Raw genomic sequence first — 22,655 nt, 5'->3', positions numbered from 1 at the left:
TTGTGTGCTTTCACTAGTGACTGTGAGCCGCAGGATGGCTCCTGGAAATGCTGCTTTCCAACATCTGTCGGTAGAAGTGTGGGACCTGGCTCTGAGTGTTTTCACCTTTCTGGCTCTGTGATTTGTGAGAGGTGCATGTGTTTCCAAGCAGATTTTTTATTTTATGTCTTATTTTATTTTTGGAGTATTATTGCTTTACAGGGTTATGTTAGTTTCTGCTGTACAACGAAGTGAATCAGCTATATGTATACATATATCCCCTCCTTCTTGAGCCCCCCACTCCCCTCCCCCATCCCATCCCTCTAGGTCATCACAGAGCACAGAGCTGAGCTCCCTGTGCTATACAGCAGCTTCCCACTAGCTATCTATTTTACACATGGTAGTGTATGTCATTCCCAATATCCCATGTCATCCCACCCTCCCCTTCTCCCCTGTGGCTACCCGTTTGTTCTCTAAGTCTGTGCCTCTAATCCTGCCCTGCAAATAGGTTCATTGTTGTTGTTGTTCAGTCGCCCAGTATGTCTGACTCTTTGCGACCCCATAGACTGCAGCATGCCAGGCCTCCCTTGTCCCTCACCATTTCCCGAAGTTTGCCCAAGTTTATGTCCATTGCACTGGTGATGCCATCCAGCCATCTCATCCTCTGACGCCCTCATGGATCACTGCCTTGTCGTGGCAAAGGGGCTTGTGTAACTCAATGAAGTTATGAGCCATACCATGTAGGGCCTCCCAAGACAGACGGGTCATACGGGAGAATTCTGACCAAACATGATCCACTGGAGGAGGGGATGGCAAATCACCCCTGTATGCTTGTCGTGAGAACCTCATGAACTCTATAAGAGGACAGACAGGTACCTACAATAGAATACTGCTCGGTCATAAAATGGAATGAAATTGGGTCGTTTGTAGTGATGTGGATGGACCTAGAGACTACCATACAGAGTGAAGTCAGAAAGAGAAAAACAAGTATCGTGCACTAACACATCAATGTGGAATCTAGAAGAACGGTACTGATGAATCCATGCAGGCTCTATTTACCTCGCAGATCCTCAATCTTCCTACTTCACCTCTACTTTCCACCACTCATGGGATAGATGAAATAAATTGACGCATGTAAAACAGTTTGAACAGCAAGTACTACTTATGTAAGTATTTGCTGCGAATGCTATTACTGGTATTATTCTGAATGGAGTGAAAATTCTTGGTAAGTAGTCCTGGGACAATGAATGGTTGGTTACATTTAATTTCAAAACACTCATCATCATGTGTGAAAGGGGCACTTCCTGGGCAAACTTGGGAAGGTAGAAAAGGTCTTCTGGTCCCCCTGACACCCCTCTCTTCTCCTTCTCAGAGTTTCTTCTCCATCCCCACCTGCAGTGTGCCTCTCTCTGCTCCCAATGCCCCCTAAATCACCCTTCACCAGACTGGCACCCACCTGGGCTCTAGGATCCAGAGTGCCTACTTCTAATTCCAAGCCAACAGCAACCACACACTCCTGCACAGCTAACTCCAGCCAGTTCCTATAACCAACACAAATAATCTTACACTGCAGGTTGGCACAGTTTATGGATCCAAAGTGTGGCCTTTTCAGGGTGGGGCTGGGGGGGTTGCAGCATTTTGAAAAGTGTATACTGGAACTGCTATTCAGTTTGGCTTCAAATCTCACCATCATTTTTCCTTTTTTTCAGAAATAGTCACTGACTGCCTGCTGCGTCTGTGTCATCAGTCACTGAGGATGTCCTGATAACTCAAGACAGAGAAAATCAGCCTTTCTGCAAGTTGCATTCTGTAAATGTGTGTGTGTGCTAAGTTGCTTCAGTCATGTCTGACCCTTTGCGACCTCAAGGACTGTAGCCCACCAGGCTCCTCTGTCCATGGGATTCTCCAGGCAAGAATACTGGAGTGGGTTGCCATTTCCTCCTCCAGGGGACTTCCCTATCCAGGGATCAAACCTGCATCTCTTATGTCTCCTGCATTGGCAGGCAGATTCTTTACCACTAGCGCCATGTGGGAAGCCCATTCTGTAGATTAAACAAATAAACAGTCATTTTGGCTCATGGATTAGGTTTACCTGCTGCTCCCAGCCCTGTTCTCTTTCCTCCTAGGCTAGGGGAGTTGGTCCTGTGTTGCAGTGGGTAATTCATCTGAGAACAGGTTGCCCGTCCAGATAGAGGGAGAACAGGAGCTGTGTTCTGATGGGCCATGAACAGGCTGCCCTGTTCTGATTTCCTTTGACCCCGACCTTGCCTGCTTTCCATCCTGAGTGAAACTCTGATCATCCCAGATTCCCTGCTGGCTAGCAGTTCTACTATAGTCTATAAAAAGTTACACTGACATTTCAAATAAATACATTATTTACTTTAGAGTCTATAAAATATTTACCTGTCATGCTAAATATACACAATATTTGTATTGCACATGACAGGAAACTTGTTTGGAACATTCCCCAAATCGTGGAAGGTGTTATCTTGAGGAGAGAGTACCGGGTGGGTGCCTCAGGAGACAGAGCGCAATCCCTACATCTGGAAAGGTGCTGCTCAGGAAGAAGAGGATACTGGAGACTCTGATAGACAAAAATCACTGTGACCTCAGTGTACTCCATGGGGCTCAAATGGTATAGAATCTTCCCACAATGTGGGAGACCCAGGTTCAATCCCTAGGTCGGGAAGACCCCATGAAGAAGTGCATGGCTTCCTACTCCAGTATTCTTGCCTGGAGAATCCCATGGACAGAGGAGCCTGGTGCGTTACAGTTCATGGGGTCACAAAGATCAGATATGACTGAGCAACTAACACTTTCACGTTCAGTGTCCTCCAGGGTCCCCGCTTGTTAGGGACTGAATTGAGCCCCCCACTAAAATTCACACATTGAAGCCCTAACCCCCAGGACCTCAGGAAGTGACTGTGTTTGGAAATGGGCCTTTAAAGAGACAATTAAGTTAAAGGGAGGGCAGTAATGTGGCTCTAATCCAGTCTGACCACTGTCCTCATGAAGAAGAGATTAGGACACATAGAAACACAGCAAGAGTTCAGGCACACAGGGGAGGAAAGACCCTGTGAGGACTCAGCGAGAAGGCAGCCGTCTGCCAGCCAAGGATGGAGGCCTCAAGAGAAACAGAATTGCCGACACCTTGATCTTGCACTTCCAACCAACCACAACTGTGAGAAGATAAATTTCTGTTGTTTAAGTCTGTGATATTTTGTCATGGGCGCCCTCACAAACTAAAACATATACTTTTAGTTATTGAATCACAATAACCACCCAGACAGAGGCTTCTCTGTGTTCAAATGGACAGAAACTCTCACTCAACTCTGAGATCAGACATATCCCTCAACTGGGTTCATTCACTCCACCATGCAGCAGGATGTGGAGCTCACCTGGTACTTTCATGGTCCAGAATATGCTATAGAAATCCTGGCACCTTTGCTCAGATGTCCAGCCACCTCCCTGTGCTGCTCCCCTACAAGAGAAGCCACCCAGGATAGACCACCCGTCTCATCACCCACCTCATCCAACAGGTGAAGAAGTCTCTTTATGGTGAATCTGACTCCCCAGAAATGCACATCTTTGAATTGCACTGTGACAATGGGCCATGCATCTCTGCACAAAACCACCTCTCAGCCTGACCTTGCCCCTTCTCTGCCACTTCATCCCAACCTCAGGATCTGATGGACTACCCTCTCCAAGCCTTGTTCATGCCTGCCCTTCTCTGTGTGTCCATCACCAGCCTAAGTTTCTCTGTGGAATCTAAATACTGTATCCTGGTTGTCTTATCTTGTGGAAAGGCTCTCCTGGAAATCAAAGAATGCACCTGTTATAACAGTGGCAGAACCTTTGCATTTTCTCCACGTTGAAAAACAGGCGGGCAGCTTGGGGAGCAGCAGCTTCGCTCTTCCCGCAGACCTCGGGTGTCCTCACACAAACCACTGAGGGCGGGACTGCTACACGGTCCCTGCCCACCCAAGTCAACGCCCTCCTGTCTCCTCAACTTGTCTTTTCACCTCCCTTTCCTGAGTCCCCACTCCTGGCTTCAGGCGGCACAGCCCCTTCCGTTGCTGTGATGTAGCCAGGTCCTGACTCTCTCTGCTAAGGTGTCAAGCTGAGATGTTATTACATCTCTCTGGGGATTGAGGGCTGGACGGAAAACTCGGAACGACCAAAACACCGAAGATTAAAACCAGGCTCAAGAGAACAAATGTTTGACTGCTGGAGTGAACAGACAAGGGGAGGCCATATCTGGGGGCAACCACCCCACTGGGTACCCCACACCTTCTGGGAGGAGGTGCTCCTGCCCTGGGAAGGCCATGGCTAGGGCATCAATGGGAAAGCAGACCTCAGTAACCCTGGCCCTCAGTTACCTCCAGGCCCTCAGATTTGCTAAAGAATGAATGACACCATTAGCGAGTGACAGAGGCTGTCTGCCTCCAGCGTGGGGCCGGAGCGGCTGTGTCTGGGCTTTTAAATGGGGGCTGGGATTGGAGAGAGGCAAGAATAAAAGAAGCAGATGCTGTCAAAATAGTTTACTGGCTTGATTCACTGGGTTCGGCAGCTGCCACAAAGAAAACAGATTCCTAGAGAAAGATCAGCCAGACAGCAAGTGCTTTCAAGGGGGCCTGATGGAGAGCAGAGATAAGGCTTTGCTTTTAAAGTATCATGCTTACCTTGACTGGGATTCCATTTACAAACGGGCGTGTGTGTGTGTGTGTGTGTGTGTGTGTGTGTGTATGTGTGTGTGTTGGGAAGGACACAGGGATGTGACAATACCAGGACACTGGAACACTGGTGTATAATGACACAGTGGGTGTGTTATTCCCCTTTTCCAAAAGTAAACCCCTCCTCCCCAAGGACTTGACGGGGGAATTGTGATTTAACAGCTTTTTTGTGTCTGTCTCCTGTGTGCCAGCACTTGGATTCCGGAGATAAGGGTACAGAGCACACAGCACGAAGCTTCTGGAAGCTGCCTGCCCTCCCCCTCGCCAGCGGCTCCCACCCCAGCCTGGGGTCACAGGGCTGCACATTCCAACTGCAGGGTTAAAAGGGTTTAAATGTCCACCTAGGAGACGCCAAGTAAATTAACTCTTCGTCGAGCCGCTCCACTTTTGAACTCTGGCGGAATACACACATACCCTGGTGGAGTGAAGTCTGAAATGATTTTTGTTGGTGTGAAGGGGTGCACATTTTTAATTTGAAATGTTTTTCACATTAATGTATATGAGAGGATAAGAGCACCTCAAAGCAGTGAGGTTTTACAGATAATAGGCTAAAGAAGATCTTAAAAAAAAAAGTTGGATAATATAAAGAAAAACATGAAGCTATTCAGTCCATGGAATGTATATAAATATGGCAAAATTGTGAAGATGGTGTCCAAGGACCTCCCTTGGGAAGCCCTGTTTGAATATGCCTAAGCAGTACCCACCAGAGTCAGCTAAACCAGGGTTTCCAGGCTTTCCTAATAGGAGACATTGGTTGTCCACAAAGCCCAGGCTCCCCCACTGACCCACCAAACCCAAATCCCCAGGAGTAGGGCCCTGGGACTGAGTGATAACTTGTGATGGGTGGAGATGAAGTTGCTGAGGCTGGATCTAGCTCCCACATCCTCAGAGCAGGTCCAGACACTTGTTCACAGGTGGGTAGGAGTGAGTGTCTGAGTCTGCGTTGGACCCAGGACCAACTCCTGTGTCTCCTGAGCCCCAAACCTATGTCTTCCCTTTGTGCCAGTTACAGGGAGTTTCTGCCCCTAGCCCTCTCCCTCTAGAAAGCTGGGGCGGGAAAAGGAGGGGAGGGGGTCGAATGCAGAAACCACTGTACCTGAGCCGGGGATGGGGAGAGTATTTGCCCCTGATTTTGAGAAGCAGGGACCACAAGAGGGGTGAGCAGGGACAGTGCCCTGAAGGCAGAGAGCACAGATCCTTGGCAGAACGGGCAGGCCTCTGTCCTCTGCCCTTGACCGTGGCAGTGGGGATGCTGGTAGGGGTGTTCCAAGAGCTTCAGCTCTCTCACTGACTAACTGGGGTGACTTCCCAGCAGGAGAGCAGGCCTCAGAGAGATGACCTTCTGCCTTAACAATAGGACTAAGTCAACGGGTGCAATTAATCCATCAACAAATTTTAATTAAATTCCTACCATGTTTGGTGCAGAGTGCTAGGCATGTGTGTGTGTGGAAGCCGCTCAGTCATGTCTGACTCTTTGCGACCTCACGGACTATAACAGTCCATGGAATTCTCCAGGCCAGAATACTGGACTGGGTAGCCTTTCCCTTCTCCAGGGGATCTTCCCAACCCAGGGATCAAACCCAGGTCTCCTGCTAGGCATAGAAAGTAGAAAGCAGAGGGCATGGGCCTTCCCTCAAAGGGCTCACTGTTTGTCTGGGTGCAGAATAATAAGCATGAGACATGACCATCACCCTGACCTGGGGGCCTCCTTCCCATGCTGTGATTTTAAAGCAAGATAAGTGCAGGCTGGGTGTCTGGGCAAGATTTTAAGGGTGGTGTTGGGGGGCACTGCTGAATAAGATTTCAAGAAGGGAGGGAGGGCTATGTCATTTTTAGGAGTAGCTGAGAGCAGCCTGACCACAGAAGGCTGATTTCTGGGTTTGCCCTCCTTCCCACCTGTTTATACACACACACACACACACACACACACACACGTGTGTGTGTGGAGGTGGAAACAGTGATTTCAAAAAGCAGCCTGATGGTGCAGACTGCAATGGGAATTTGGAGACTAAGAGGTGGAAAAGTGTGAGTGTGAGTGTGAGTGTGAGTGTGAGTGTGTGTGTGTGTGTGTGTGTGTGTGCATGATGTCTGTGAATCTGTCTCCTTTATAAGACATCAGTAGTTTCTAGGCTTCTCCATCAAGGGAACTACCATCGCATGGGAGGAGATTCCTCTGCTTCCAGGGAAGAATCAACTAAGTGGTGAACACGTTACTCACAGATGGTGTGTTAATAATCTTCTAGTTAGTGGCCATGATAGGGAAAACCTGGAGAATTCATCAACTAGTAGTGGGTTCCAACAGGGCTCAACCAAAGGACCGTCTTCCTTCATCAGGAAGCTTCTGTTACAACCTCTCAGAAAACTCACTGCTGGCACAGTGAGGCGAAAATTTAAACATGCAATCAACTCACACAGCCAGGCTGAGTAATCCTTTCACTTACCCCTTTGGTTGTCTGAGTCATTGTAGACCCAACTCCGTCACAACCACAAGCACTCCAGGAGATGCTCTGTAATACCAGGACCAAGCAGACCCCAAGAGGGAAAGTGAGACTTAAAGTTCACCCTGGGATGGACCAGGTGGCCGCCTCCTAGGATTGTATCACACCCATAAAGATCTCTTTCAGTTTCCCATGGGACTCATGCCCCTCGCTCTGATATTTGAGTGAAAAGATGTTGGCTTCTCCAACATCAAACTTTCACTGCTTCTCTGCTGCCTGGGCTCCTCTTCTGACTAGGACAAAAAACACTTACTGCTTTCATTTATGATTGACAGTCTGGATTGCTAGATGGGGAGTGAGAAAACTGATCTCCATAAAGTCAGACCTGCGTTATTGATTACCTTTCAAGATTATTTTCAAAATAATTTCACCAGTCCATTTAGATTGGCATAATAAAGTTTCTGCCAATAAAAATGGCAATGTAAAATAGCCTTGCTGTAGAAGACCCAGCCAGAATCCCATAGCCATACCCCAAAACAAACTGAGAAGGCAGAGAAGCCTATCCTTTGGTGGACACATTACATAAACGGATATAGCCAATTTGAATCAAATTTTCCTTGTGGAGTTTAAACATCCTGGGATTGAGTTTATGAGCACTGAATAGGGTTTTTGAAGCCACAGAAAGTTGATTCTAGAATTGTGGGGAATAATTTGGAAGCCTATTTCTTGTCTAGAATGTAATTTCAAAGATAGAAGGAGACAAAGGGATCATAGTTTGATTCACAAAAAGAGTCTAAACAGGAGTCATATACTTACTAATTTGAAGTCTGGGAAGATTTTAAGACCCAAAGGATCAGAAGGCACAAGAAAGGAAGCCTGCATCTTCCCAGATGAATATATTGGAAAAGAGTTCAGTTACTCCCTAATTTTTTTAAAGATTAAGTTAAGAAAAAGTCCATTAGCTGACTTGATTTTTCTTAGGTTCTCCCAATATGCCAACAGCTGTGATAACAAATATTCTGTCTTTAGATTTTAACAAAGATCTTCTTTATTTGATTTCATAAAACCTATGTAAGATAGTTAAATATTTTACATTCTTGGAGACAGACAGAAGATAAACATGTCTCTATATAAAATACATAGCATATTAGATGGAGCTCAGTATTAAATAAAAAGTAAAACACGAAGGGAATAGGAAATGTTGGGAGAGGGGGTTTTGATTTTGGACAGGTGGCTGCACTAAGGACTGCCTCACTGAGAAGGTGTCATTCAAGCAGCCCAGGGTGAAGGAGAAACATGTGCTACCTGCAGAAGAACAGAAGAGTAAGTGCAAAGGCCTTAAGGTGGGCATATGCCTGCAATGTTCACCAGCAAAGAAGAAGCCAAGAAAGAAAGAGGAAAACCAAGAGAATCGTGTTCTAGAAGCCAAGTGCAAAAACCCACAGTTATGTATGGAGGAGGGAGATGCTAGCAGTGCCTGTGCTGTCATGGATTAAGGGATGTGAGGACAAGAATGACCAGCGGACTTGACAATGTGGAGACTCAGAAGATGGAGAAAAGAGCAGTTTTGGTGGAAAGATAGTGTTGTTGAACTCAGTTGTTGCTTGTTGCTCAAGAATCCAATACTGAGAGACAAGTGTTGGATAGAAGGAAAGATAACTTTATTGAGAAAAGGGACAATCCTGGGGAGAAGGTGGACTCATGTCCCAAAGAAACAACTCTCTATTGTCAACAGGGGACAAGAGATTTTAAAGAGGTGTTTCAGGGTGTGTAGGGGGAGAGAGGAGACTACATGCAGAAACAGCAGTCAGCTCTGACAGTCATCTTGAAATTGGTCATCAGTGGTCTGATCAGTGTCATTTTGATTGTTTTAAGTATGGTCGATCTTCAGTTCCAGGGTTGGTTTGTACCCATTTCCTTGAGGCCAAATTTCACAATTTTGGCAGCTTATGTCATGGCTACAGTCTGGTTATCATGTAGTTAATTTCTTCCACTTTGTGGGGGTTTCAATATCTACAAGACAACTCTTAGGATATGATTCAGAATATTATCTATAGCCCTTGAGGAGGAACTACAGGTCTTTGACTTTATTTGATAACTAAACCATTATTATTCGGTCTTGACTATTTTTCTTTGCTTGCATTTTCTAATTTATCTGATTAAATTTATTCTTTGGCTAAAGTTTTTCTACATACAAGTTGCACAGGTGGAGGACACAGGTGGGAGGTCTGTCTTGGGAAGGCCCCATAGTGTCCTGCTCTGTTACAGTAGGAAAAATCAGTTTTTTTGTCAACCAAAAAGTGATTTGACAGCAGGAGGACAGAAATCAGAGGCAATATAACATACGACTCCAAGGATTTTTGCTGAAAAGGAAGGGAGAGAAATGAGTCATTAGCTGGAAGAAGAAGGGAAATCAAGAAGTTGAGAAATATCCATTTTTTCTTCCAATTTCACTAGTGTACAGTACTGTTTATATTATACAACATAATGATTTGATTTTCATAAATCATGGAATGGTTGTCACAATAAATTTAGTGAACATCTATCATCTCCTACAAATACAAAATTAAAGAAAAATATTGTTCCTTGTGATGAGAACTCTTAGGATTTACTTTCTTAACAGCTTTTGTATAACATACAGTGGTGTTAATTGCATTTATCATGTTGAACATTGTATCCCAATACTTGTTTATCTTATAACTGGAAATGTGTGTCTTTTGACCACTTTCATCCAAATCCCCTCCCCCAAACTCTAGGAACCATATATCTGATCTCTTTTTCTATGATTTTGTTTGTTTTTAAAGTATAACTGACCTATAACATTATGTTAACTTTTGATGCACAATATAGTGATTGGATATTTCTATGCAGGTGGCTCAGTGGGTAAAGAACCCATCTGCCAATGCAGGAGACTTCAGAGATGTGGGTTTGATCCCTGGGTCAAGAAGATCCCCTGGAGGAGGGCATAGCAACCCACTCCAGTATTTTTGCCTGGAGAATCCCTATGGACAGAGGAGCCTGGCAGGCTACAGTCCATAGGGTCACAGAAGAGTCGGACATAACTGAGATGACTTAGAACACATACAGAGAAATATCACTGTATTTGTATATTGACTGAGACAACCCAGCAAGGAGTGAAAATAGCTGATGCAGAGAAAACCAAGGGCGGGCGCTTGAGTCCTGGAAGAGGAGGGTTGGCCTCACCAGAAACAAAAGCAGTGTATCCACAGAACCTGGAAAGTAGGCTTGTAGACACGGGTCCTCATGGGTAGTTTGTGGACGTTGTTTCCTGTTTGCTTCAGTTTCTCAGTCCTATTTCAATAAGAATTCAGCTGAAAGTAAGAATAGGGGAGGAAGCGTGGGAAATCTGAGGTGAGAGAAGAAATCATGTAGGGCTCTGGGCACAGGGATTGGTTTGCCAGACTGCAAAGTTAAGTGGTTGTTGTATAGAGGTGATGGCCTTCAAAGCCAAAAATATTTAGTATCCATCACTTCACCGAAAAGGTCACTGATCCCAGATTTGGGAGAATGGGAGAGAGGATGGACATGGGACATGCAGAATGCTGAGAACCCCCACAGGGTCAGTGATTGTGAATTTCAGTGAGAGAGATCACTATGACCATGACTGTCACCAGCAACGTTCAGCTGTGTGGGGCTAGGGACAAGTAGAAGAGTTACCACTGGGTGTGGCTTAGCCAGGGGAGGGGGCACAGTGAGAGCTAAGCAGGTGACTGGATCGTCTCTGAAAGGGGGTGCTTATAAGGACTGGCCACAGGATTTAAGCTGGGGAAAAGGATTTGAAGACAAGAGGTGATAATGTTACTGACCAGGGCTCTTGCCTCCTTAATCAATAGAAATTGGTAAGAGGCCAGGCAAGACATTCAGGCAAGGTTTTATTGGGGCCCCTGCTACAGCAGGAGGAAATCAAAACAAGTAACAGTTTCCCTTGTTTGCTCCTCAAGGAGGAGTGAGCTGGTGCCTTGTATGGGGTGAGGGCAGGGGCAGGTTCAGGGGCCTGTCTGGGGGGATGGCTTAGGTGGTCTGCCCACCTACTTGGTGGTACTGTGTGCATGGGACTTGTGCAGTACCCTGCATTTGCTCACTGCTCTTCAGAAGTGGAAGTTGGGTTTGGGGGCTTTTTGTATCTCATTTTTCCATAGCTGACCCCAGTCCTTTTTAGTTTCTTGGTATTTTGTGGCTTGAGGAGATGTTTGTCCAGGTGCAAGCCCTGCAGCAAAGGGTCCCGGGTCTCAGGTCTCAGGAAGAGACGTCGAAAGGTGATGGGATTGGTGGATTAAAGCTCTTGTTGTAGCTGAAAAATTGTGGGGATTAGGAAATGAGGGGAAGTGAGCTGGAAAAATAGGAAATGGTGGATGGAAACTGGGAGGCAGGAGGCTGCTGTGATTGGCTGGTCTGGGAGCCAAAGACAGGGGAAGATACAGAGCAGGGGTAAAACAGAGAACCAGGTCCTCAGGAGTCAAAGACAGGCAATGGAGGGGCCTCTGTGTTGGAAGGAATCACCCAGAAACATTATAGAAAACTCGGGAATAAGGCACACGTGGTGACGTGTCTCTTCAATGTCACGGTGGAACACGTCTTACAAGCCTATTTTGGATCACCAGATTATCTAGGAGAATGTACCTGTGTTTGACTTTACTATTTGCTATTTGATTAGAACCAAGACACTGTAAAGTTACACATTAACTTGTACATTTCTGTGCAAGAGATAATCCCGCAGATTATTAGCACTATGGCCTGTGGAACAGGAACCAGTCTTGTATCTACCCTAGCAATGCTACCTCACCTTGTTTTCAAAATGTTTATAAACAGTCAGATCCTCAAAGTGCCCTTGCAATCAGCTTTATCATATTGGTTTTTTCATTTTTGATGTGTTTATTCTATATTTTCATGAGAGCAGTGTTTTTCACTCTATAAAGAATTATAATTGAAAGGATATTAAAATCATCAACAATTTCATTGGGAGCCATGATGGAGAGAGTAACTATTCAGAGGTAGGAGTCTTTAACTAAGTAATCAAGTTGAAATGAGGTCATTAGGGTGGGCCCTAACCCAACGTGACTGGTGTTCTTACAAGAAGAGGAAATTCAGACACAGACATAGGGAGAACCCAGCCATCTACAAGCCAAGGAGAGACCACAGAGGAAACCCACCCTACTAACACCTTGACCTCAAACTCTACCTTCCAGACCACAAGGAAATAAATTTCCTCTTGTTTAAGCCATTCATCCTTTGGGGCTTTGCTATAGCAGTCTCAGTAAACCAGGGACTCCCTGGTGCGGCCACTCCCCTCTTTCTGCCCTCTGTCAGGACAATCACCATGAGGATTTGGGGAAGGGATTTCTTTTTTTTTTTTTAACTTTTTGTTTTGTAAAGGATATAGCTGATTAACACTGTTGTGATAGTTTCAGGTGAACAGTGAAGGGATTCAGCCATACATACACATGTATCCATTCTCCCCCAAACACCCCCGAGGAGGGGACTTCTATTTATGGTGTATTTTATCAAATGAGCTAAATTTCATAGGTACAAAAGGAAAAGATACAGTCTTTTTTCCCATCTTTCACCATGAAAGTCATCTTGAGGATTACTTCCTACGTGTCCTTACATGAAATCTCAAGCAGACCTCAAAGCTTTTCCAAGCCCTTCTGTCCCATAAACAATCTCAGTTCAGCAGGTAAAATAGTACTGGTGGTATAAATCAGAACAAAGTTCATTGACAGGTAGAATCTTTCCCCTTGCAAAGCCAGCAGTGAGGGAGGGGTGGGCAGTGGGCTTTCTTTCCGCTTCTGCTCCTGACTTTTCATCCCTCCTCCTTCCCCCAGGCCCTGGCTCTGATCATTTCCAGGGCTGGGCCGGTAGTGAAAGGATGTGAGTATGGACCATTTCATATGCAGTTATACTATGGCACTGGGCTCCCCAGGTAGCAGGCATGTGGGGTCCCCCCTTTCCTGGCTGGGAGCCCTACCCTACAGTGCTTCATGCAAGCCACCTGCTGTGCTTCTGGATCCCGCTGCTCCCTGGAGCCCTTCACCCTTCCAGGAGAACTCCCTCTGAAAGCAGCTTCTTTTCAAGATGTCCCCACACCATCTCTTTCCTACAGATCCAGTGGACTCATGGGAAAAACACAGGTGTGTTTGTCATGCTATTGATGGAAATAAATACATTCCAGGGAAACCGTCTTTCGGGCCCTGTTGGGCTTAGACTATGGCTCCTTGTGATTAACTAATGGAGAGAGTCAAATATCAGGCCTCCAAACCCCAGGGTCCACGTCAAGGCCTCCTCCTGAAGACTCCCTCTATCACTCGCCTTGATTTGAGGGGTCGTGTTCCCTCCCATCCCCAAGCTGGGGACCTGCCTCAGCACCACTCTTCTCTGTAAAGACCCCTCTCAGCTCTGTGTTCCTTGTCTTTCCTAAGCTGATGTCTGTTTTTCCCTCATGCAGTTTGCAGGGATGCTTGGCATCAATTCCACCATCACAGGCCTCCAAGGCAGGACAGTCCAATTTTAATGTCCTTTCACCATAAAGCCTGTGCCATGGGCCTGAATGTAGGTGTCCAATCCATTGATCCAATTTGTATCATGGCTTCTCAGAGCCCACTGGCAGGGCCATCCTCTTGGGATACAATTTTTGTAACTGCCATTTCTCCAGGTTTCAAGTCTGTGAATTTGAGTGGACAAACATCACCAGGAATAACCCGGGTCTCACTGACTCATGTCTCCACTTGAGAAACATCTCTATCTCTGAAGAGTCCCCTCAGATATTTGTGAGGGCTTCCCAGGTGGTGCTAGTGGTAAAGAATCTGCCTGCCAGTGCAGGAGACTTAAGAGACATGGGTTCAAGACACGGGTTCAATCCCTGGGTCAGGAAGATCCTTTGGAGGAAGAAATGGCAACTCACTCTAGTAACTTTGCCTGGAAAATTCCATGGACAGAGGAGCCTGGCGTGCTACAGTCCATGGGGTCAGAAAGAGTCAGACACAACTGACTGTCTGAGCTTATCATAGCATAGACAGTTCATGCTGGGGGAGGAAAATTCCTGTGGGCATTTACCTGGTGGTGTGTTTTACACCCAGCACACCTGCTAACCACACAGACAGGGATGCCACACTCTGTCCTGTGAACTCCAGCAGCGTGGCTTGTGTCCAGGGTCTCTGTGACCTTTTTGCCCACACATCCCCTCTCACACACTTGTTGTAGAATATGGTCACGAGTTTGAAGCCTCCCTCAATTTGAGGAGGGGAAAGTTTGGTGGAACCCTGATATTTTCTCACCACTCTCTGCTTAGGCTCTTGGTCACTCTGGATCAACCTGGCCCAACCACAGCAGGGAGGTGTTGTGGAAGGAGCAGAGACTGAAGCAGAAAACATTCAAGGGACACTTAGGACCAGCAGGGGACCTCCGTGTGCGCCCTCGAGGCTGTGCCCCAGGGCTCACCTCACCCATCCTCACCTTAGCTCTGCCCTGGGACAGTCTCATGAAGGTGCTGCGGGAGCCATCCTGAATGAGGAACTCAGAGAGATGGGAGATGCAGCCTGGTGGCCGGAGTGGGAGGCAGGCGGTCAGGTCCCCACTAGGGACTCTGAATCCAGCTCTGTGCCAGGCAGCCAGCGTGACTTTCTCCAAACATCCAATCTCAGTGTCCTGACATCCTGGACCTGTCACAGCATGTAGGCGCGAGGAAACCACATGAAAAGAAATTCCCTTTGCCCAGGCTGGGCTGGGCTGACTTGTTTGTTTGTTTTGTGTGTTGTTTTCTTTTCATGCTTTTCAGGATCAAAGCCCTGGGCTGGACTTTTTTTTTTTCTTGGTGCAGTGGTGAGAAATATAGTCTCCAAGCAAAGGTCACTGGACCAGACTTTTGGATTTAGTGAGAGGAGAGGCTATAATTTTTATTTCTGGCAGCCTCGGGCCCCTGGAGGAAATTACCAAAGACACATTGTGCCTCCCTGGTGCCCAGGCCAACAACAAGGAGATAGAACGAATAGAGAGTGAGACTGCACCGAATGAGAGGCAGAGCTGTTTTGCCCAAACAAGGGCAAAACAACTTCCAGGGCCAAGCAGAATCATCAGGGCACAGAATCAATGGGGCTGGAATTTCTAACCTTATTCATAGAATATTCTCTTGTAACCAAATGCTAATAATTGCCTCTATGTGAAAGTTCTCCATGGAAATGTGCTTCAGCAAATTGATCAGGGCCATGTTGCCATCTCGTGCAGCCTTGAGCAGGGACCCAGCCCCTGCCATGGAGATCTTGGTCCCCAGACCATCCCCAGGCTCCTGGGCTAGTCTAGATATAGCTGGGGTGGCCTGGGCTGAGATTTGAGTAGCTGTTCCCTGGTGAGAAGTCAGGGCCTAGGCAGTGGACTGAAGAAATATCGCCCGGGCTCCCACAGCTGAGCCTCCTGGGCAGGAAAACTGTGGAGAGCAGCACAGGGTCCATGGAGGCCTGCTGCCCTCCTGCAGTGGGCACTGGTGTGGGCACAGGTGGAAACAGACAGCCTCGGAAACAAAGAGTAGTCATGGTGCATCTTTGCAGGGGAAGATACCAGGCCACCTGGGCCCCCAAGATCCAGTGACAGCATCTGCTACCATGAGAAGATGATGCCCAGGGTCCGCTCTTACCTGATTTACAGGCTAGAAGCAGATCCGATGCCATCAGGATGGTTGAGATGGTTTTCACAATGACTTCCCAGCCCCCAGCATCTGCACAGGCTGGGAATATTCTCACGCCAGCAGCTGGGAAGGACTTTCAGAGGCTCCCAGCCATCCCTGGAGGCCTCTCCCAGGTGCCAGGGAGCAGAAAACTGTCCTCTTTCCTGACAGGACACTGCTTTCCTTCCCATTACCCATCCAGTATTGACGCCAGCTTCCCAGTGATGAAACCCAGGCCATGGGGACTTCACGCCCTCCTGGCAGTGGCTCCCATGAAGTTGTGTGTTGGACTGGAAAGAGCAAAAGCCTGGAAGCTGGGATCTCAAGGTCTTGGCCACAAGCCAGCACTCCGTGCCTCAGAGCCTTGGGTGTGTCCCCCAGCCCTGAGCAGCTGGGGGATGTCACTTGCAGTTTCATATCTGATAATGAAAGTAAAGGGAGGGGCTCTGGTTGACAGCCCAGGTGTCTGCATACACCCTTTACATTGGGAGCACTGGGCCCACCTGCGGTAGTTTGCTTGCTTTGGCCCAAGGGCCATGATTTGGGACATGAGTTACCACATCTTAACAGTTCTTCAATTCCAAAGGGAAATCCTCCTGATATAGTTGTCATTGGTAACAGTAGGGCTTCCCTACTGGTAAAGAATCCACCTGCAGTGCAGGAGACGAGGCTTGATCCCTGGGGTGGGAAGATCCTCTAGAGAAAGAAATGGCAACCCACTCCCAAGTATTCTTGCCTGGGAAATCCCATGGACAGAGGAGCCTGGCAGGCTACCGTCCATGGGGCTGCAAAAGAGTCAGACATGACTTAGCAACTAAACAACAGCAATATTCACTGTGGACCATGGGTCCTGGGAAGCCAGGGCTTCTGTGAATGCCTAGGAGTTTCCCATTTTCACAGCTTGCCACTCCCACTGTTGGATTGGATGGCCACAGCTCCCCCTCCCCAACCCAGGGTCCTGGAGCTTATTCAACAAGAAGGGTGATAAAAATAGCTGGGCAAATTGACTCTTGAAAGAAAATGCTCTGTTATCCCCTATTGCTCTCTCAATGATGCTGAGCTTCTGGATGGAGGGCATTTGTATAATCCAATCAGCCCCATGTGACAGATACAAAAATACCACCCTGAGATGTGCTCAAGATCATGGGCCAAGCTCCTGGGAACCTCTGGCCAAAGGCCAACTGCCCATCTTCTGGTTCACAGCTCTTTCTCCTCCCTACCCCCACACCCGTCCATCAACCAGAGGCTTTGCCTTCAGAACATCAAATATACAGACCTCCCCAAACACCCAGAAGATGGAAGAGATTTTTCACTTTTTTCCCACTCGTGTCTAACATGCTGGGAAGTCACAGCCAGAGAATGAGTATCATGAAATGCTCAGTTTCTCTTCTCAAACAAACATGTATATTTGTGCACATGTGATGCGAAATTGAAGTTCAGAACTGAAGCATCTCCTGGACTATATTAATGTCTTACTGCTGCTGCTGCTAAGTCGCTTCAGTCATGTCTGACTCTGTGCGACCCCATAGACGGCAGCCCACCAGGCTCCCCCGTCCCTGGGATCCTCCAGGCAAGAATACTGGAAAGGGCTGCCATTTCCTTCTCCAGTGCATGAAAGTGAAAAGTGAAAGTGAAGTCGCCCAGTCGTGTCCGACTCCTAGCGACCCCATGGACTGTAACCTACCAGGCTCCTCCGTCCATGGAATTTGCCAGGCAAGAGTACTGGAGTGGGTTGCCATTGCCTTCTCCAATATTAATGTCTTAGAGCCTGATATTCTGCTCTTATCACTACAAGCCTCTTTCTCCCCTAATTACAGAACTTTAAAAGTCAAGGAGTTAAAAAAAAGTGAGGGGGTAGGGAGGAGTATCTTAGTGATCAAGAATGAATAAAGCCTGGATTTCCCTGGCGGTCCAGTGGATAAGAATCCACCTGCCAACGCAAGGGACACGGGTTCCATCCCCAGTCCCGGAAGATTCCACATGCCTCGGAGCAACAAAGCCTGTGTGCCATGATTACTGAAGTCCATGCACCCAAGAGCCAGTGCTCTGCACAAGAAAAGACACCACAATGAGAAGCCCATGCCCCACACCTAGAGAGTAGCCCCAGCTCAACACAGAGAAGCCCACATAGCAACAAAGACTTGGAAGCAGCCAAAAAAAAAAAAGAATAAATAAAGTTGAAGGGGAAGAATAATAAAGAATGTGTATGGGGGGTGTTGATGTCACCACCTTCAGATAAATGAGGTGTCCCAATAGTAGCAGGATGGGGACACAGTGACCGTCTACCCGTATTACATGATGGCAACTGCAGGCCTCGGAAGGTCAGGCCTCCAGGGGCTACAGCTCTTCCCTGAAGCTCTCCCAGACTTCAGGAGTACAAGTGTCCCTAGGATTCTCCCTATATCCCAGTTTTTTGCGGGGAACATCCAATGGACCATTCATGTATAGGTGATCATTTCCAGAGCATTAGGTAGAGAAAAACAAATGAACTCCTTGCAGAAATTGCTTTTCATATCTCTGGAGTCTAGCCTAATAGATGCAGTTGGATGTGTCTCACTTTTCTTTTCATCTGCAGTTAAAATTCCTCACTGTCTCCCAAGCAGGACACACAAAGAGATGCGAGAGTTTATCTCACCCTCTATGAAGACCGGCACTCCCAGGGTTTCTCTTCAGCCTGTCACAACTCAATCCTGTTTTCCTGAATGGCTTGTTTAACTTTCGGAGGGTATCAGATGTGCTGTGGTGTAAATAATATTTGAACAAGAGGGAGATTATTAAGTTGCCAACTAAAAAGGCACTTTACAGATACCCCATTACCCTGTTTAAATACCCTGAGCATTAGTGCGCTGGAAACCTCTTCATATTAAGTAATCATTTTAAAACAACACACATTGTTCCGCAGGAGGCACCCGATTCCAGCTCAACATTTAGCACTTAAAAGAGTTTAGAGACTCCAGACAGCCTTATCAGCTCTCAGACGGGGGCACTAAGCCTCAGGTGGGCTTCTGCCTGCAAACCACAGGGTAGAGCTCTGATGAACACAGGCTCCAGTTAAGTGCTTAAAGTATTAAGAGAATCTAAAAACAAAGTGCACACCATTAGCCAAATTGGTGCTGGCTTTTGATGATCTACAGTGGGTATTTGTGGCTTGGTCTTTGTCAAAAGTTTTTAAAAGCGAAGTGGGTGGGGGTGGAAATGACATGCTTGTAACTCTTCTGCCAGGATACAATAGAGTAAGAAGGAACCGTTAATGGTCTGAACCAGTGAGTGTTTCTGAACACCTGATTTTCCCCTTTAAACCCAATTAGCTATAAGAGACCACCAGAAAGGGGGGACCCGGGAGAAACAGTTCTAATGTGAAGAAATTGCTGGCCTGTATTCATCAGACAGTCAGAAAATGCAACTTGAAAAAGCACTAGATGAGAAAGTGGCTTTTTTCCCATTTAAAACTATAAAAGCCAAACTTTGATCTCCTATGAGAAGAGTGGATGGAAATTTAAATATTTTTACCTTCTCTTGACTTAGAAAATTATTTAGATGGAAGAAAAAGTAGTTCTCCATGAGACCCAATTCTTTTGAAAGTACTTTTGCTACTTTTGCTCCCACTGGCTTAATTTTAGCCTCATAAGAGCCCCATGGTGAACTGGGTACAACTGTGTCCATTTTACAGATTGGAAAATAAAGAGAAACCAGTTCTGCAAATGCTTTCTGAAGGCTCAGTTTCAAACTTATTTTGGTCAGTGGCTCCAGGAATAAGTAGCTCTAGGATGAAAACTCAGGCCACCTGGATCCTTGAAGAACTTCAAAAATTCAAATCCAAACCAAAACCAACATTGGAGCCTATCTATGGAGAGATACGCTTTCCCTTGGTGATCATGTGGAGCCCCACCATCCCCTCACTCACCTAGGAAAGAAGGTCACTCTTGATGCCTTTGTTCAGATCTCAAGTCAAAGTTCTGGAATCAGAGAACCTTCCCTTAATCCCTGAGACCTTCAGCAAATGGACCTGATCTTCAGTGCTTCCCTTGAGAAAACCTCTGTGCAGAATGAAGATTAATTATGACATGAGTACAAAAGGCACAGATTGTGGGCTTGATTAAGAATGGTTTGTCCGCAGGCCATTTGGGATGTGCTTGGTTGCCCTTGGATTCTGTGTATTCTAGGAGAGAGACCCTAGAGCGGCAGTCACCAACACTTCTGGCACCAGGGAGCTTTTCCGTGGAAGACAGTTTTTTCATGCACAGGGGACTGGGATGCTTTAGGAGCATGATTATTGTACAATAATGTCTGTTATTTATGTCTGTTATTACTACCTCAACTCCACCTCAGATCATCAGGCATTAGATTCCAGACATTGAGGAAGGACCCTTGCCTTAGAAGGTAAGGCATGGTTACCTTGTGCTCCGAAACTATTATTGACAGAAATTCCATCTCTCTCTTTTTTTTTTTAATTGAAGTACAATTGGTTAACAATATTGTGTTAGTTTCAGGTGTACAGCAAAGTGATTTGATTATACATATGTATGTACAGATTTTTTTTTAAATTCTTTTCCATTATAGGTTATTACAAGATATTGCACCTAGTTCTCTGCACTATACAATAAATCCTTGTTGCTTATCTTATTTTTACATATGGTAATGTACATCTGTTAATCCCATAGTCCTAATTTATCTTCTGCCACTCCTTTCCCCTTTGGTATCCATAAGTTTGTTTTCTATGTCTGTGAGTTTGTTTCTGTTTTGTAAATAAGTTCAATCATACTATTTTTTAAATTTCACATACAAGTCATAACATAGAGTATTTGTCATTCTCTGTATGACTTATTTCACTAAACACAATAACCTCCAGGTCCTTTCTTGCTGTTAAAAAATAAATGACAGAATTTCATTCTTTATCGTGGCTGAGTAGTATTCCATTGTGTATATATGTACCACATCTTCTTTATCCATTCACCTGTTGATGGGCACTTAGGATGTTTCCATGTCTTGGCTACTGTAAACAGGGCTGTTATGAACATTGGGATGCATGTGTCTTTTTTAATTAGAGCAATGGAAACCCCATCTGTTATTTGGAGGGACAGTCATGATACACCCCCTCTTTTCTGACTGGTCCATGTGGCATGGGTTCAGTCAACATCTTCCAGATATTCCCGTGACTTTTCCACAACACTGTACTTCCATCACAAGAGATAATATGAGGATTTTTCCTCTCAAGTCTGGCCTTATATTCAGTTCAGTTCAGTCGCTCAGTTGTGTCCAAGTCTTTGTGACCCCATGAATCACAGCACACCTGGCCTCCCTGTCCATCACCAACTCCCAGAGTTCACTCAAACTCACATCCATTGAGTTGGTGATGCCATCCAGCCATCTCATCCTCTGTCATCCCCTTTTCCTCCTGCCCCCAATCCCTCCCAGCATCAGAGTCTTTTCCAGTGAGTCAACTCTTCGCATGAGGTGGCCAAAGTATTGGAGTTTCAGCTTTAGCATCATTCCTTCCAAAGAACACCCAGGACTGATCTCCTTTAGAATGGACTGGGTGGATCTCCTTGCAGTCCAAGGGACTCTCAAGAGTCTTCTCCAACACCACAGTTCAAAAGCATCAATTCTTCAGCGCTCGGCTTTCTTCACAGTCCAACTCTCACATCCATACACGACTACTGGAAAAACCATAGCCTTCAGTAGATGGACCTTTGTTGGCAAAGTAATGTCTCTGCTTTTCAATATGCTATCTAGGTTGGTCATAACTTTCCTTATATTACAAACAATCAAATTTAAATCAATATGCTATACTTAGGTTTTACCCTTTATTGCTGAGTTAATCTAGTCTTCAATGTAGAAGTTAGTTTATCTAATATCTTTTCATTTTCATTTCTCAAGCCATGCCATGATAAAGATACTCTTGTAAGTGCTGCCCCAAAGACTCAGCTCCATTTTGACCACTAACCCAACAAATATTTCCTGAGTGCCTATTAATATAATGTTTCAGCAGGTATTCTGCTCAGTACTGGGAAGAAAACTGTGAACAAGACTGTAGTTCCTGCTTTCGGAGAGACTGCTTGCATTCTAGAGTGGGAAACAATTAAAGGGACAAAATAAATACAGGCTCTGATCTGTCATGAAGAAAAAAATATAGAATTGAGGGGGGGACTAATTAAGATTCTGGGCTTCCCTGGTGGCCCAGATTGTAAAGAATCTGCCTGTGATTCTGGAGACTTGGGTTCAATATCAGGATTTGGAAGATCCCTTGGAGAAGAGAATGGCAGCCCTCTCCAGTATTCTTGCCTGGAGAAATCCATGGACAGAGGGCTCTGGCCTTGGGCTGTAGTCCATGGGGTTGCAAAGAGTTGGACACAACTAAGCGATTAACACTTTTCTTTTCTTTTCTTTTTTTTTCAGTTAAGATTTCACAAGCAGTAAATGCCTCTGTTATGGGAGACACTCAAGGCAAATCCCTACAAGAGATCCAGCAAAGCTCCCTTGTCCAACCAAGCCTGGGTCTGATATATATCTCAAGCAATTGGCTTCAAATAGAGTTGCCTTAATCCAGCAAGGATTTAGCTATTATTTCAACTTTTTGCACACACACCCACAGAACTTTTAAATACACATGATTCTCTGTGAAGTCATGAAATGGTGTTCCTCCGAGATGATATTTTATAATGCGAGACAAATGTCAGTGAGAGCCCAGGGCTGCTGAAGTTCAGATCTTTCCAAAAAGCCATTTCTGGAAAACATAAATCACCCATTCACTTTCATGATGGATGTTAACGTGGCAAAGGTCCATTCTTTACCTCACGCTCAATAATTCTTAGCCGCGTCTTCACCGCCCTT

Source organism: Bos indicus x Bos taurus, chromosome 13, assembly GCF_003369695.1.
Source record: "Bos indicus x Bos taurus breed Angus x Brahman F1 hybrid chromosome 13, Bos_hybrid_MaternalHap_v2.0, whole genome shotgun sequence".
NCBI lineage: Eukaryota > Metazoa > Chordata > Mammalia > Artiodactyla > Bovidae > Bos > Bos indicus x Bos taurus.
This window is presented reverse-complemented; position numbering follows the sequence as displayed.